At 33.3% G+C, this 19,189-nt stretch overlaps 1 protein-coding gene across 2 annotated transcripts in view; it reads right to left on the bottom strand.

The window, feature by feature from the left end:
* Positions 1-19,189, bottom strand: part of si:dkey-84j12.1 — a 293,735-nt gene that overhangs the window by 127,661 nt on the left and 146,885 nt on the right. The gene's annotated exons all lie outside the window — the stretch shown is intronic.

Below are 19,189 nucleotides of genomic sequence, written 5' to 3'. Positions count from 1 at the left end.
CCTCAGACTCTGGAGGAAAAGATCAAACACTATTGTCGTTTCTACACTTGCTGAATAATTCAGATAAAGGATTTCAAACTGTCTGCAATTGTGATTCCAGCCAAGTGAGGGATGTAACCAATAGCTTGTGTTCTATTTTACATTTACATTTTTCTCCCTACAGCAGAGTCTTAGATGCAAAGTGACTTGAGCAGTGATGAATAACATACAGTGTAAGTGGTTCATCCTCCCACATGCAATACTAGAGTAGTTTACAGTAAATACTGTAATGTTTTGGAACCATACTATAGTAAAGAACCTAAATTAACCTGTTGTGGTAATAGGGTATATGCAGAGCTAGTGTTTCTTTTCATACCTAAAACACTCCGATGAACGGTTAATGTGACTTTTTCAATTTTAAAACAGCTCCTTTAACAGCATCAATGTTGTAATATAATTAAAATCAGCTAAATAGATTTCAGCATTCATTTAGTTGTTCAAGCGTAAAACGAGATGAAAAGCCGATTATATGCACGTGCCCGACAGAATCAGCAGGCGAGCACAATAACAGCATTGGAAATACTGAAGTAAAAAATATATATATATATTTTAAAGACATGGCGTGGAAAAAATGTAATTTAATGCAGTGCTTCTTGTACAATCTGAGACCCACTTTATAGCGTACATCATTTAGGCAGTGAGGATCAATGATTTTTACAGAAAACAGACCTTAAACACGATCATTTTGTAACGGTATACAGGTTACTGAAAAACTAAAAGTCCTGCTGCATGCTTCTGCATATACCCTATTCTTTAGTTGCTGCAGTAAAACAACTATAGAAACATAAACAAATTATACATTTGTTAATAATTTATATTAATAAGTATTTGTTTGTTTTTTATTTGTAATTATTGTTACGTTTTCTGTGACCTTTTGGTATAATACATAACATGATGCCTACTGTGTTAAAAACTAAAGTATACTAACGTATTTATCACAGTTTATCAGTTCATGCTGTATAGTTTATAGTTTATGTACAGTTTATGCTGTAGCATTCATTCACAATATACACAATATACTAAGTATAATTAACTATACACTAGGCATAGGGCGTTTTCAAGGTATACCGTAGTTTGGAAAAGTCAAGGTTTTAAAATCATCAAAATTTTCTGCTACATCCTTCCTAAGGTATGTGTACGATTTAAAAAAACTAAAAAATAAAATTAACTATATATATACATATATATATATATATATATATATATATATATATATATATATATATATATATATATATATATATATATATATATATAAATTTTTTATTTTTTAGGACAATGATATCTCGCCAGCTAAAAGATATCCAAAGATGTCATTTTAAATAAACTTTAATGAAGACAGCAGATTTAGTCTAAATGTTTACTGCTCCAAAACATGTTCAATGTTTCTCAAATTAAAATAGACGCGTTCAAAAGAGAAAGTTTTTGTTTTTTAAAAATAATTATTTTAAAATAATATTTAAAAATAATCTATTTTAGAGCAGTAAAAGTGCGAAACCGTGATATTTTTATCAAAGGTTATTATACCGTCAGAATCTTATACCGGCCCACTATACACTAAATAAAGTGAAACTGTTATGGTCACTAGCTAGAGTACCCACCAGACACAATAGAGGGCACTCTACTTCTCACATCAGCCACTTTCCCAGACTCCATATACCACAATGCTTTGCACCTCACCTGATTCATATGAACTGGACTCTGATTACACACACCTGCAGCCAGTTTCCACACACATACAGTTGAAGTCAGAATTATTAGCCCCTCTTTGAATTATTTTTTTAAATATTTCCTAAATAATGTGTAATAGAGCAATGACATTTTCACAGTATGTCTGATAATGTTTTTTCTTCTGGAGAAAGACTTATTTGTTTTATTTCGGTAAGAATAAAAGCAGTTTTTAATTTTTTTAAATTATTTTTGGGACAAAATTATTAGCCCCTTTAAGCTATTGTTTTTTCGATAGTCTACAGAACAAACATCGTTATAGAATAACTTGCCTAATTACCCTAACCTGCCTAGTTCACCTTATTAACCTAGTTAAGCCTTTAAATGTCACTTTAAGCTGTGTAGAACTGTCTTAAAATAAATCAGTTATTAGAAATAGGTTTTTAAAACTATTTTGCTTAGAAATGTGCTGAAAAAATCTTCCCTCAATTATACAAAAGTTGGAGAAAAAAAATAAACAGGGGTGCTAATAATTCAGGGGGGCTAATAATTTTGAATTCAACTGTAAGAGCACCTCAGTCACTGTGAAGTCTTATTACTTTTATGTGCATTACGGAGTGTTTCTTGTTTCCTTGTTTCTGTGTGTGTTTTTTTTTTTTTTTTTTTTGCCCTGTTGTGTTTTTGATCTTGGACTGTTTCTTGATTTTTGATTGTCTACTGCCTGCCTTGACCTCTGCCTTGATTTCAGATTATTCTTTGTGGATTCCCTTTGACATAATTTTTTGCTCCTATTTTGAGCCCTTGCCTGTCTGACCATTCTTCACTAAAGCTGCTTTTGGAACATATACCTTGTTGTATGGTAAAGTCTAGATAGGATATGTGTGATATGCACATCAATATTGCAGCATTATTTAGTTTGACACTGTATACAAATAATTATTATTAATAGTTTCTCAGTTGGATTTAGGGTTAGGGTAGACGTACAAAAAAAAAAATGTATTGGGTAATTTAATACATAACATCAATAATACTCAGTACAACTACTGTTTTACATTACTGTGACAGTTAGATATAGGGTTGGGGTTAGGGTAGACAGTAATAAATTCAATTAATGGGAAATTTAATAAATAATATAAATCATTTTTGATAAGTACCATCCACAACCATCTCCGATCTAGGAACAACTCTGTTGTATGTTCTCGCATGTTACAGAAATTATTGTGTCTTTCATTAAAAGTACATTTTTACATTGGGTTAAGAGGAAAAACTATGGTTTTTAGATGACAAAAAACCTTAAGCTGAGAATCAAAATCAGGTCATCGTGATTATCTGTGCTGTATGTCAACATGTTAAACACTGACACTAACTAACTGACCACTATACTGTCTACAATTACTTTTATAATAGTCATAATCTACAAAAAAAAAGAGATAGGAAAAGAGATAGGAATGCATTATTTTAATGTTTATTTTAACTGTATTTCTGTGATTTCTGTATTTCTGTGGTTTGAGTAACTTTCATTCAGGCGAACTGAAACCATTCCTTTAAAATAATAGAGCAGTATTACAAAACATCCATGTAGGCTACATAGTAAAAACTCTTTTTACATTTCTGCTTTATTTTTAGTATAAGTTTATGTGTGACTTAAACTCTTTTGACTTCACTGTGTTTTGTTACTTGGGGTTATTTTCACTTTGTATTCCCTAAAGTAAATCATCATTCATTTTCAATATACATCAGCAAAATTGCTGTGTATAAACCTGTTTTGAGTTGCTGGGGTTATTCATGGTCTACTGGAAGTAATTTGTTAATTCTAATAAGTTTTCATTTCAATATTTAATGAATAAAGAGGTCATGTTGTGCTTTCAATCATTTCTTTCTAACGTTCTAATGTTGCAGTTTACATATGAAAAAGATCTACAAACCACAAAATCCATTCCAAACAAATGTAAATAATAATGCTATTAAAAAAATTACAATAATATTTTACAATGTTGTTTCATAATATATCAATGCATAAATAAAACTAATTTCAAGTATAACTTTTTTTTTTTAAATGTGCCGATTAAGAGAGAACTGAAGTATTCCCATTTCTCTGGATTTACACAGTTTATTGAGCATTACAGTAAATTATATTTGTGCTATTCCTTTTTATATAGCTCTGACACAATTTACTACAAATTTCAAATAAAAATCTTGTCATTATTAGCTTTTTTTTTAAATAAAATTAAAAGAATGGCTTATTTGCAATGATAACATTGATTACAGTTTTTTTAAGTGATTGAGTTTTCCTAAAAATAAAAATTAAAAACTATATATATAGTTATGAATAGACTACAGTTTTTACACAGTAAACATTATACCATGCCCAAGGTATTATACAAAATTGTGTCACAAAACACATACACACCACCCACACACACATCCTTGATATCAACAGAAAATTATTTTGACGCATTTTTAAAAATCATACCAAACTCCAAACATTGGAACAAAGTAAAGATCAAACCGAACATGCCACTGATCTCTACATTATATGCCCTGCCTTTTCAACAGACAATAGCATGGCTTTCTGAACTGAGCTGTTTTGCTTTCACCATCACAGGTTCACGGTTTGCACGTGCTATCAAGAGATCCGTGGCTGTAAAAAAAGCGCACTTGTTTCAGCATTCGACAGATGTTGCGGCGTATGCTCCAATTAAAGATCCGATGACTTGTATAGATTCACAGATAATTTTTCACAGTGCAACAGCATGAAGACTTGAGGTGTGGGGAAAGGGAGGAGAGGTGATAAAAGATTGAGAGGAGGCGGGAGAATGCGAGAGCTTTTATTTATTATGGCGCACACTGGCAAATTACAATGCAGCGTTTCATCATGGAAACCTGGGTTTCTCTCACGCAGATACTTCTGCCCTAAACACATTCATCACTGTCGAAGCACGAGGTATAAGCCCTCCTCTCTGCTCGGCAAGCCTCTTTTCTTCCTATCTTCACGCAGAGAAACACAATCACTCAAACATATAAGAATTAAGGTTAAACACTACAGGCAAAAATTGTTTTTTCATGCAACTGTCAATTTGGAGATTCTAGACCTTTAACGTGTTTTTTAGTCAGAAAACACCCAAAATAGGCATTTAAAAGGAATAGTTCACCACTACACTAATTTTATTTTTGTCAGCTTTTAATCACCCTTCACTTCTTCAAAACCTGTTTCAGTTTTATATATGAACAAAACAAGAAGACATTTTAAAGAATGTTGGCTGCCTGGACCCAATGACTTCTTTAAAATATCTTATTTTGTGTTTAACAGAAGAAATGTTAAAAGGGGTGGTCCAGAGTGTATTTTTAAGGCTTGGTTGTGTTTATAAGATGTAAAGTAATGTGTGCACATACTTCATTTGTAAAAATGTCATCATTTTTTCATACTTAATATTACATACTGCTACTCAGCTAACATGAAAACAACATATTTCATAAGAAGTCATATTTGCTAGTTCCTCTGAAAGGCTCACCCTCAAGAGGCTCTGATTGGTCAGTTAACATAACGTGCTGTGATTCTCGGATCAGCTCCACTTCACCAGGAAAAGCATCACGCCTAGCATGCGCTGAACACACAGCTGAAGCTCACGCCTGCTCTCTACTGCTCTATATGTTTCACATATATTTGGAATAAGCATCTGTAAGTAATATGAAGTGTTCACATATCTTTTACGAGTTTGTTATTTGAGATGTAGAATGCACAGAACGTGGCCACATGTAAAGACACTGCAAGCGCTGCTGAAGACTGTGGTTATTTAGCGTGTTTTGAGGGATAAATATGAATTTGTAGCTAAATTTTTAATGATGCCAAACAGCATTTCCTGTTGTTTAAATCCTTGTTTACGTCTTAACTACAACAACCATTAAAACTAGACACTATGCATGTAATAGATAAATTTTAACCAATAAAAATACTTACAGGTTGTGGTTCACAATCCACAGCTTCGTCTATTATGGTTGGAGCTTCTCCTTCTTTAAGTAGTTTTTAGCTGAATCCAACACTGAACTGGGAGAGATTCTGGAAGCTGTCCTTTGTCAAATGCTAGCTATATACTTTTTTAATAATTCTCTGGAACATAATTCAAATTAAACTGTAAGCACTTCTCTCTTTGTGTCGTGTCCTTTGGAGCACAAATACTGAAACAGAAGAAGCTCTATGAAAATATCAGTGTTTGGACGGCATTTTAGCTTCCTCTGCTAAAACATCTGGCCATGCCTCTTCGCTATGCGGGTTGTCTGCGCATGATGAAGGCACGTAACCTGAGGTGTTTGCAATCTTATTAACCTGATTGTATTTTTTGCACCTCTCAAATTTTGTTCGCTGTAGGCTTTGCTAAGCTAACTCAGTAAAGGTCTCCTTTTGCATTGAACTTTGAGCATATTACATTCAGAGATGTTGTTACCCATCAACTAAAGTTTAAAATATGATATTGTAGTGGACCACCCCTCTAAGACATTTCAAACCCCCTGAGGGAGAATAAATTATGAAACAAAATAGATTTTTGGGGAAACTATACTTATACATGTACAATGTAAGTGTTTCTTGTCATGCTTTCATTTTTATTGTATTTTGTATATTTTATTTGTCTGTAGATTTCAATTACAATACTAATTTTTAAATGTTTTCTCCTCCACTTATTCGTAAATCTCCATTTTAGCACGTTTTTTAGCACTAATATTTACAGATTTGTTCATATCTGTATTCTAATGTTTTTTTTTTGTTTTTGTTTTTTTCCAGAGTATGTTCATGCAATACATAATTTGTCTGATTATACAAAACATTTTATCCTTTAAATCAAACAGTGTGTTTTTCTAAATTATGTAAAAATAAAACAAATTCCAAAAATCTGATTTAAAATCATTTGTCTGTAATGTGTCAAAAATGAATTTTGAATCTGAATAGACCCAGTGTTTATATTTTTCATTAGAAATGTGTGCAAGTTAGCACATTTTTAGTTTTTATAACATTTGCATATTTAAAATTACAATTTTAGAAGGTGTGTAATACAAAGAAATGCAATTTAGCTCAACTAGGGAAGTATTCTAATAACTATTAGTTGTTGTCGTTCTTTAATTTAGCCTACTGTATTCATCCGCAGTGCAGGAGTCATATAATATGAATATATTATATATATATATATATATTATCTCACATTCCTATGTTTCCATCATTTGGACAAGACTAGGTGTAGAGACATATTTCTTTCTAGCCCCAACACTGAGCACATATCATTGCTGGTTTCTTGTGGAGGTCAGTCAGCCATAGTATTTCATAAGGTAGAGAGCAAGACACTGTTGTTGCGTCTGCCATTTTGGTCAAGTTAAACAATAACTGAGTCTGCATCTTCCAAAATATTGAAATGATATTCAATATATATGAAGAGAAGGGGGTAGGGCAACAGAAAGAGGTAATTGTCTTGCAGAGCTGTGTGATTAATTATGCTGGTGGTCTTGATTGTCATCCTATAATGAGATCTTCCTTGATTTATCAAGACATGCAAAAACAAATCTCCAAGAAACATCCATAAAAATAGTGTCTGTGCTTCATGGATGTGTGTATCATTTTAAAGGATAAACAACTGGTAAACCTTGACATTAAGCAATGCATTTTTAACATCTGTTAATGTTTGTATTATGTATTGTAAATGTATTATAATTACTGATTAATGTTATTTAATATAAAACACAACTGTTTGTGTTTGTCTTATTTAAAAGTCTAATCTAATAAATAATATAACAGATGCAACTTTTATTCTTATACTGTAATAAAAATTAGTCAACGTTACATATACACTAAGATTATTAAATGTTTTAGGTGTGTTTTCCAGTCTTAGCTCACAAAAAATAATCAAATTAACAAATGTTATTAACAAATTTAATTATTTGTTATTAACAAAAGCGGAACCTTGTTGGCAAAGTGTAACAAAAATAATAATATTTAAATATATTAAAATATAGGTGGAAAATAATCGTTATAGTATTTTAGTAATATAGTAATACATTTTTTTTTCAATCAAATAAATACAATCTTTGTAAGCATAAGATACTTCTTTATAAACATATAAATAAATAAATGATTGAATAAATACATAAATAAATAAACAAATACATAAATAAATAAATAAATAAATATATAAATAAATGATTAAATAAACAATTAAATAAAAAATATATGCGTATATAAATACATGATTAAATAAATACATAAATGGATAAATAAAAAAATGATTAAATAAATAAATAAATTACTAAATAAATGATTAAATAAATAAATTATTAAATAAATAAATAAATAAATAAATAAATAAATAAATAAATTCATCTATTCATTAAATTTTCCTTAGGCTTAGTCCCTTTATTCATCAGGGGTTACCACAGCGGAATGAACTGCCAACTTATCCTGCATATGTTTTACACAGCGGATGCCCTTCAAGCTGCAACCCAGTACTGGGAAACCATAAATAAATGATTAAATATATAAATAAATAATAAATTATTAAATAAATAAGTCACACAACCAATCCATATCCATTATTTTAGACCTACAACATGCTTGCAATATAAATTTTAGTGATTGCAGAAACAAATAAGGAAAGTAAAAAAAATAAAAGAAAATAAATAAATAAATAAAACACCCATCTAAATCCTGTAAAACAGTTTGCAAGATCGTTCTCATCATACATGAAAGATAAATAACATACAAAATCTCCTTTTGAAAAAAAAAAAACTAACAAAAGCAATAACACTTTCTCTTCTTATAATTATGCTTGAGAGACTGAAGATGTTGTTTCTGGAAAGTGAACATAATAAGCAGCTGACACATTCTGGGGATTTTTATGGAATTGAACGTTTCAGTGCACTCGAGTGATTTCGACAACGGGACCCCTCAGAAAACACAGACTCCCTGGCCAGTGACGTCCCATACAAGAAGCAAACAAGTCACCCACCGTTTATACTTCACAGCTTTCATTACCACAGCAAACATCAACATCAATATTCCATAAGAAGCAGCTAATCAAAAGCACATATTTTTCATCATGTGCTCTAATTCTTAATCTCCAAACGTCTCGGCGCCCTCGCCACATAAGCAGCTTTGACACACTAGAGGTATTTGTTGTAATGGCGGCAGAGCACGTTCTCATTTCATTAAGGTCTATTTGGTGGATCGGCACCGCTGGGCAGGTGTCACCGAATAGCCGTATTTCTGAGTCATGCGTCGCTCATTATCTCTGGTGTATTATCATCAGGTTCACTACTCAGCTTGATTAGAAGGCTCATTCATTCCAGCATGAACATTTCTGCAAATCACTTCTGCAGCCGCACACCAGAACTAAGAACATCTTAAGGTTTCGGGTATGTCTCTAAGGTAATAAGTGAGACATCTACATGGACACGCAAAGAGCAATTCACTGATGCTTTCACGATAAGCCTTTTGTTTTCCCTGTTACAGCAAAAGAAAAGGATTTTTTGTGGAGTGCCGTTGCCCATGGCTATGTTTAGAAAAGCGTGTTGGGATAAAATACTCATATTGCTCTGCTGTGCAGGATTTTCTTTGTGCAGAGGTGTGTATTCTTGTACACAGATAAGCCAAAACATTATTAAAGGGTCATGAACTATCATTTTTGTGTGTTTAATACTGTTCTCTGAGGTACAGTTATGATGTTATCAAGATTTTTATATTAAAAAAACTTCATGAATTAATAAATTGGGAGTAATAGGATATTTTCTGCTTTGCGTCTACATATTTACATATTTATAAGGACAGTTCACCCAAAAAATACAATTCTGCCATTATTTACTCTTCAATGTCTTGTTTCAAACTGTTTTCTTTAAAGATATTTTGATAAAAAGCCTAAACAATTGACTTCTATAGTATTTAGCGTTTTTTTTTTCTACTAACAATGGTTACAGCTTTTTTTAAAGAGCTTTAAAGGAGCTTCCATGCAGTGTTTAACGCAGCACTAAGTAAATAAAAACATCTAGCAGAAGTTTAAAGCTAAAAGTGCGCTGTGTTTAAAACTATTGATTTTTTAACTAAAGAGTCGACTCAAGAGTCAAATAAATGAATTGTGTTGATGTTGATACAGCACATCACCAAATATGAAGTGCTGGATCCGATAAAACATGAACACTCCTTTCCCTTCAGACACTCAAGGAGCACAGGGGGTCACGGGACTGATCATGACACGAAGATGACAATTACTGACAGATGGAGATTCAGCTGTGGGGAATAAAGGGTTAAAGTTCTTTTCACAACAAAACCACAGTATAGCCAACCGTGTGCTGTATTTGTTCCTCTAATTTTTCAGATTTTTGATACAATAACCTACGCTGCTACACGGGATTTGTCGGCTGTTTGCTATTAAAGGAAAGAGCAGCAGAGACTATCATGTGTGGGACCATCAACAAACTTTGATTCAGTGACTGGTACAGTTTATATGGACCGGTTTCTTCTTCCTCCAGATCATAACATGTAAGTGTAATTAAAATTGCTGCCTCGTTTTCTGTGGTTTGCAAAATATGTGTTTAAAGGTCTGCTGTAACTTGTAATCACTCTGCATTTATCTAATATAGACCAGTGCTTGTATTGCATCTCTCAAGTAAAATCTGTATTGGGCTGTTCACATATTGCGTCCAAAACCATGATGAAGACACGACGCGTGCTTCGTCATTTAGCGAACTCTGAACTCGCAATCCTCTGCTGTTTGTCTTTGCTATGGCCACCAGGGTTAAGGGTAGAGTACTATTCTGGTGTTTAACTGCATTGCTTTATTGCATTCCTGCACTGGGCGCTCACATACTCTCTACTACTTCATGGCTGTGGTGGGTGTTTCTCTGTCTCACACTGAACCCAATCGACTAATCACTACAGACTGGGTGATCGAACCAATCAGCGCAGATTAGCTTTACACTAATTTGGGAACAAACGAATTGCAGAACAAATCATATAGGAGTCGTTGGGATAATTAGTAAAAGTAAATGCATATCATAAGACAATGAAAGTGCTTTTTGACTTCACATCCATACCAGCCTGTTGTTGGAGACCCCCCAAACCAAAATATGAACTTTTATAATGCAAATAGGTGCTATTATCATATTTTATTGTTAAAAAAAGAAAAGAAAAACGATGAAAATTTTCACTAAATAGAATTGTGATTGGGCCTTATATAGTACCTTCAACTTTTCATCATATTCTTTAAACCAGTGGTTGTGGAACTGTGGTACGTGTACCACTAGTGGTACACGGGCTTCCTTCTAGTGGTACGCTGAGGAATCAAATATGTCATATGTACATGCAACATATATTTCAAAATGTATCAAAAATTATTTATATATGAACATGACATGTAAAAATATTTATAATAATAATAATAATAATAATAATATAATTGATTTTTAACATATATATTAAAACTTTACATTTAAGTACAGCACTTTTTTTTTACTTTTTAAGAACAGTAACCTACCATTTTAAACTTTTAAAAGCACATTTTAATTTAAAAGTTGATGTTTTTCATTTTATTGTTTGTTTGTTTGTAGTTTTACATACAAGCACAGTACAGTGTAATGCTCAGACTATTTATAATGTTTAAAGTGGCTGACAGTAATAAATATTCTTAATAATAGGAATCAATCTGACATTTTGAACTGTTCAGAGCTGTGGCTGCTTTACTGGGCATACTATGCTACTGTACTTCAATACTGCTCATTATGATGGTACTTGGAAAGACCATTTTTTTCTGAGGTGGTACTTGATGAAAAAAGTTTGTGAACCACTGCTTTAAACCATTCATCTAAAATACAGTTTGCAAGGGCATTATCCTGCTAAAAGAGGACACCAGGGATGCTCACCAACATAAAGGAGGATTTCCTGGTTTAAGTTGGCAGAACATATTACTTTATATAAGCACATATCAGGTTTTCCCAGTATAACATTGCCACAACATCTCATTCCCACCACCAGCATGTCTTCATCCCAGAGAGCATCCTCAGGTCATCAATTTCACAGGTCGTCCATATGATGTAAAAGAAAACGGGACTCACTGGACCAGACGACCTCCTTCCACTGCTTCAAGGTCTAGTCCTGTCATTCACATCATCCTTGAAGTCACTTTCAATATCAATATTGTCCAGGGGTCACTGTGATACATTCCTCTTATAACCATCATTAAAATGTTGTGTGACTTGTGCCACAGCAGCCCTCCTGTTGGCTCCGAGCAGATGGCACAGCCTCATTGCTCTTGTGCATGTCCGGGCCATGATCCCCAGACAACCTGTCGCTAGTTTGAGACTGTCCATCCTCAGCCTCTTACCACCAATGACCAAGAGTAAACCACAAGACTTACTGTTGCACAGGTAGTCCAGTCACCTTTCCATAACAATTTGGCCCTTGTCAAAAGTGACTATGATGTTTATTCCATTCTCTTGTATACATCTAACTGTTGGTGTGGTGTTGGTTTAAACTACCAAGATGACCATAAAAGGGACAGGGCCATAGCTGACCTTCTATTATATAAAGTACTAAATATCACTTGTCATGAGCAGTATGCTGTACAACATAATGCAATGTATTTATTTCAACATTCACTTTAAAAAAAATATTTATTTTAAATTGTCTTGGTGACAAAAACTGCAAAACACTGTATACACAAAACTCCTGATCATGTATGACTTTATACATTAAATCCAATGTAATATAATACTATTAGAAAATGATTCCAAGAGGTGAGGCAGTGGCGCAGTAGGTAGTGCTGTCGCCTCACAGCAAAAAGGTCGCTGGGTCGCTGGTTCGAACCTCGGTTAATTTGGCGTTTCTGTGTGGAGTTTGCATGTTCTCCCTGCCTTCGCGTGGGTTTCCTCCGGGTGCTCTGGTTTCCCCTACAGTCCAAAGACATGTGGTACAGGTGAATTGGGTTGGCTAAATTGTTTGTAGTGTTTGAGTGTGTGTGTGAATGTGTGTGTGGATGTTTCCCAGAGATGGGTTAGGCTGGAAGGGCATCCGCTGCGTAAAAACATGCTGGATAAGTTGGCGGTTCATTCCGCTGTGGCGACCCCGGATTAATAAAGGGACTAAGCCGACAAGAAAATGAATGAATGATTCCAAGAATTTGATTTAAAGGTTTCTGTTAAAAATTTCGTACTGTAAAGTAATTTTGGTAAAATACATGTACAATATTGTTAGAATTTGCAAATTGTGATTTTGTTAATTTATTCCTATTATGCAAAAATAGATTTTACTTTTAATCAATCAAGTCATTCTGATATGTTATTTGCTGCTTATTATATTATATAAAATTATTATTAAATGTTGAAACAGCTGTATATATTTATGTATTTATTTATTTATTTATTTTGTGGAAACAGATTTTCTATAATTTTTATAACATTATAACTTATCAATCATCAATTTAAAGCATCCTTGCCGAATGGAGGTATTATAATGTGTTCGTCCGTGCGTGCGTGCGTGCATGCATGTATGTGTATATATATATATATATATATATATATATATATATATATATATATATATATATATATATGTGTGTGTGTGTGTGTGTGTGTGTGTGTGTGTGTATACACACACACATACATACAACAGTTCTGTCTGGTTCTTGAATCTGATTGGCTGATAAGCTGTGCGATATTATGCCAGTAACATCACACAAAGGCCTCTTCACCCTTTACCTCTGTGTATTACTCCGCCAACATACAGTCAATAACGAGCAGAGACACTAAACTTTGACAAATATTACTGTTGTTAGACAAAAAAAAATGTACTTTTGAGACTTTAAGTCAAGAATGTATTCGTTTAGATTGCAACTAAGCAGTTTATTTGTAAGAATAGTGCCTATTTTAAAATATTTACAATTTCTGAGAGCTCGTCGGCGAAAGACGTTTGACGTAGTCTAGTTAAAAGATGGTGCCATGACTGCATAATAAGCCCTTGCTTAGATTAAACTGTTTTGTGTTTTCTGGAGCGCGAAGCTGAAAAAAAAGAAGCCTCGCATTTTTTAAGATGGACCAGATAGAGTCAATAAGAAGCTGCGAATAAGAAGCTAGATTCAGCCTTATCTCTCCTTAACGCAAACACAACAGCAGTCTGGTAGTTTAATGCGCTGCTTTTTTTGGGATTAATTATTGTAATATTGTAACGGTCGCTTAATGTTTGATATGCATTGTGTATAAATGTCATATCCCCTTTAAGAGGACCTTTGACATACAAGCACCTCATTGGTAAGCGCACACATGTATGGGAGCTCAGTTCAGCTCTGGCGAGCTCTGAGAAGTGTGTGATGGTCGCTCTACCGCTGTAAGTTATTAATGTTTTATTTCAATAATGTAACATTTTATTTTGCGACGAATGTTTGAGTGTCTTTTTTTTCCTTTTACCTACTCATTGTCGTTGACTGGCATGTATGTAGTCAACAGCACTTGGGAAAAACGCATAAAGGCCAATAGGAAGAGCGAAATAGTTTGTTGGAAATTTTCACAGTATATCTAATAATATTTTTATTTTGGAGAAAGTCTTATTTGTTTTATTTTGGCAAGAACTTATCGATAATAATATATAAAATCTGCAATTATATGGGCTAGGGAAGCAGTAAGGAAGCATTTCATTCAGTAAGTGTTAGATTTTTATGTATTAGTGTCCTTCAGACTTGGATACAATGTTTTATTTAAGACATAATGAACTACTTACTATACACTACGTGTGTAAGTAAACATAAGTTCTCAGCTAAAAACAGCAGAGTGGAGTTGTAGGTGGGATAATCAGGATAGAAAAGCAAAATAGCGACCATTAAATAACAAACTGGAGAAGGAGCCCCATCTGTTGTTTGTCCACGGCTGCATACATAAAGCAGGCACAGCTGGTGCTGGTGGAGACAGACACGGCCTTGCTTCTGTACCCCCACTTTCGGCATTGTGTCTGACACGCAAGATTTGTCAACTCGTGACGCCTCTGCCTCCTCACAATTCTTCATTGATCTGATTTGATTAGGGAGGATGTTTGCAACTCATGTGCCAGAGCAGACACACGGCGCAAACAAAAGGAAGAGAGAGAGAAAAAGATGCAAATAATTGCTCCCTTTTCATGGCAAAAATTTGGCAACTTTGAGCAACTAGTGAAATAATTAGAGCCCTCTGTGCAAGCGTGCAGAGCACTGAACAGTACACAGAATTGATAGCGGACTGTTGTTGGCATTTTGCATGTTTAATGTGGTCTCCAGCTGTGTGAGGGATAATGTCTCTGACATGCTGCTCATGCAGAACGAGGAGAATGAGTCCATATGGCCAATGAGAAAAAGATTTCTTCATTATTTATGGCAGAACATGGTGCACTTCATACATGTGTCTGATAATGCAAGTGATTCTTGGGCAAATAAATATATAAATCAAAGATTTCACTTGATAAAAAAAACCCTTGTGCATGATCCTGCAGCATATAAGCACAGTGCATCTGAGCATAGCTTTTCGGCCTGCTATGAAAAACATTCATCATTTGTCAAGGAACAGAACTGCAGGGATCCACAGTCTCATTACTGGTAAAGCCTGGTGTTCCCCTCAAACATCTCCCACAATTCTCCACTTCTGCTCTGTGCTTTAGTTCCCAAGTCCAGGAATAAATCAATGATGACAGCAAAGTTCAGCTTTCTTACTTCTATCAACAGTTGGGTGGTTGGTGCAACCACTTTGTAGTGGCAGCGTCAAAATTTAAGCAGGGCTTAAGGCAAAGATGAAGGAAAATCATTTACTAATGTTAGAGAATGGGGACCAAAATAATGGCCTTACACTGTTAAACTAAATCTATTAGGGCTGACAAGATAAAAGTGCAAACAGATGAAAAGTGACTTATGTCAGCAATACATTTACATTTGCATTTGTTACATTATATTTTCTGTTTTTTTTTTTTTGTTTTGTTTTTTGCATTAATTAAAAATTACAGGAAATTTCATTGAGCTTCTGTACAATAACCAGTCAAACATTATTTTTTTTTTTATTTAATTATTTTTTTTCTTTTTAAAATATTTCCCAAATGATGTTTAACAGAGCAAGAAAATTTTCACTGTATGTCTTATAATATTTTTTTTATTCTGGAGAAAGTCTTATTTGTTTTATTTCAGCTAGAATAAAAGCAGTTTTTAGTCTATAGAACAAACCATTGTTATACAATAACTTGCCAAATTACCCTATCTTGCTTAGTTAACCCAATTAACCTAGTTAAGCCTTTAAAATGTCACTTTAGGCTGTATAGAAGTGTCTTGAAAAATATCTAGTCAAATATTACTCACTGTCATCATGGCAAAGATAAAATAAATCTTGTTATTAGAGATTGAAACTAATGTTTGAAAAGTGTTGATAAAATCTTCTCTCTGTTAAACACAAGTTGGGGAAAAAATAAACAGGTAGGCTAATAATTCAGGGGGCCTAATAATTATGACTTCAACTGTATATACTGTACTATAGATTTATACATACTACCTGACAAAAGTATAGACGCCGATTCAAGATATGATCATGCCTTGATTTCTAATTATTTAATTAGGACAGTAAGGTCTGACTTTGCTTAGACAAAAGTCTTGTCATTTAATAGAAATAATGTACAGTATAAAATGTTAAGTCATGGTGCAGTGGAAAAAGAATTAATATTGTGTCTGACTACCATGAGCTTGGAGGACTGCATCCATACACACTCAAATAACTCGATAAGTTTTCTGGAATAATAAAGAAAGTGTTCTTGCAAGACTCCTAGTTCATCAAGATTATTTGGATTCATCTTCAACGCCTCCTCCTTCATCTTACCCCAGACATGCTCAATAATGTTTAGTGCCTGGGCTGGTCAATCCTGGAGCACCTTGACCTTCCTTGCTTTCAGGAACTTTGATGTGGATACTTAATTATGAGAAGGAGCACTATCCTGCTGAAGAATTTGCCCTCTCATGTGATTTGTAATGTAATGGGCAGCACAAATGTCTTGATACCTCAGGCTGTTGATGTTGTCATCAACTCTGCAGATCTTTTGCACACCCCCATACTGAATGTAACCCCAAACCATGATTCTTTCTTTACCAAATTTTGATTTCTTTGAGAATCTTGGGTCCATGTGGGTTCCAATAGGTCTTCTGCTATATTTGTGATGATAGGGATGCAGTTCAACAGATGATTCATCTAAAAAATCTACCTTCTGCCAGTTTTCCAAATATCACCTAGAGGTCAAGTTATTATTTGTTGATCTTACAACATGGATCAATGATTGATGAAGACTTTTGTCAGGTAGTGTATACTGTGTGTGTATTCAACATTAATAGTAACTGTTACAAGAAAAAAATAAATTCTGAAAAAGAAAAAAATACTTTATACTTATATACTGCCACCCTTTCCTTAAATGATTTTTGAAATGTATCATTTATATATGTTGTGTAGTAAGCTGTTTACATCCAGGCAAATACATGTACTGTATAAGATTGAGATTTTTGAGCAGCATTAAACAGGTTGTTGATAACATAGCAAATAATATCTTACTGTTGAAGTAATTGAATGAAATATTAAATATAACGGAACACATTTAATAGGGAAATAATATAGCTGTTATTAGAAATGTTTTTAAAAATGCCTTCATTTCTTAATCTAATTAGAGGTTTCACAACATACTGGTGCTAACTCTGATCCAATCGATAACTCTTTACATATATTAGTTATACATTGTCCAAATAAATTAGTTGGCACTTCACCATAAAGTGTTAGGTGGCCTTAAAGAGATAGTTTAAAAAAGTAAAAATTATGCCATCATTTACTTTATCATTTACCTTTTCAAAACCTGTTTGCTTTTCCTTTTTCTCTTGAACAAAAAAAAAAATTATATATATATATATATATATATATATATATATATATATATATATATATATATATATATATATATATATATATATATATATATATATATATATATATATTTTAAAAGAAAACCTGAAGCACGTAACCACTGGCTTCCACTGTGTTTGTTTTTCCTACTATGGAATTCATGGTTAGAGGTTTTCAGCTTTCTTTAAAATATCATATTTTATGATCAAGTGAATATAGACACTTATAAAGATGTGAAACCATGTGAGGGTGAGTAAACAGTATGTAAATTAAAATTTTTGGTGAAATATCCCTTTAACAATGGCCACCATAATTTTTTTATATTTTTTTATATTGTGATGCAGTGTGAAGCGACTGCATGTCTGAGAAGATGACAGGAGAAGATGCAAGCAAGACACTCTACACCCACAAACACTAAATAAACAAAAGCTAAAGATGATTCTGTATGATATTATTATTAGTTTATTTTCATACCATTTTCACATATCGTATACTGTGATAATCCTTCAATTACTTTAATTCCTTTGACCATGACAATTTTAAAGTAAAACTTAATAAAATGCTTTCTTGACAGTTTTGCAATTAGATATAAATATTATTTACCAAAAGGGATGTTACTATCAGAAAGGTAATGCTAAGATCTGTTTAGAGAAAATCCAATTACACTGAAAGAAAACTCATCAGTCATCCGCCTACATGCTGTTCCAAATCTGTATGAATGGCATTCCTCTGTGAAACAAAGAAGCAAACATTCTCCATAATGTTTCTTTTTTGTCCACAAAACACTGGAGCCCATTGACTTTTATTAAGGCTGTGACACACCAAGTGGACAGCCACTATCAGCCAACGGCGTTCTGCCAGTTGACTCTCTGTCGGGATAGTTTCTGCAGTGTGTTCCGAATGTCAACTCTGGTCAGTCTTATATCGACAGCAGTTCACCCGATTCAGCATGTTGCATCAGCACTGAAGCTGTGGTAAAAGAGATCACTCTGACTGGATGGTCAGTTTAGTGAACAAGCAAAGGATAAAAGTGAAAAGTGATAAAAGTAAGATGGAAAGCTGTTGTCATGTTACTTCAACTTTTCTGAAGTAAAGTAATATGTGATCAACAGCATTGATATTCAAAGTGCTAGCGAGAACTGCTTTTTAGCTATTTGTGTTTGCAGTCCAAATTTTTTTTATATATATATATATATATATTTGAATGTTGAATATGATCTGTTATTACCTGCTGAAGGCACAGAAGTTTGCAATCATCCATAGTTAATGTTATGTATTTAAGCACATCTTTTTGGCGATGCAACAACAAGACAGCTTTTGTAACTACGAGTAAATAGTTCCTGTGAAGGTGAAGTCTCTTTTTTAACTTTGTCACAAAACTGAATGATAAATCAAATTACCATTCAGATTGCTCTGAAATGTTTCAAATATCTATTGGATAGGCAAACAGATACTCATACTTTCATAAAAAAATACTGTGTTTTTGAATCATACTATACTATAGCACTTGAATTAATCTGCTGTGGTAAAACTATAATTGCTGTGGTAATGCAACTAAACAAATCCCCCAGTGCAAAGT

The sequence above is a fragment of the Danio rerio genome, chromosome 5, assembly GCF_049306965.1.
Source record: "Danio rerio strain Tuebingen ecotype United States chromosome 5, GRCz12tu, whole genome shotgun sequence".
In the NCBI taxonomy this organism is placed as follows: domain Eukaryota; kingdom Metazoa; phylum Chordata; class Actinopteri; order Cypriniformes; family Danionidae; genus Danio; species Danio rerio.
The sequence above is the reverse complement of the archived record's forward strand: the minus strand, read 5'-3'. Positions and strand labels throughout refer to the sequence as shown.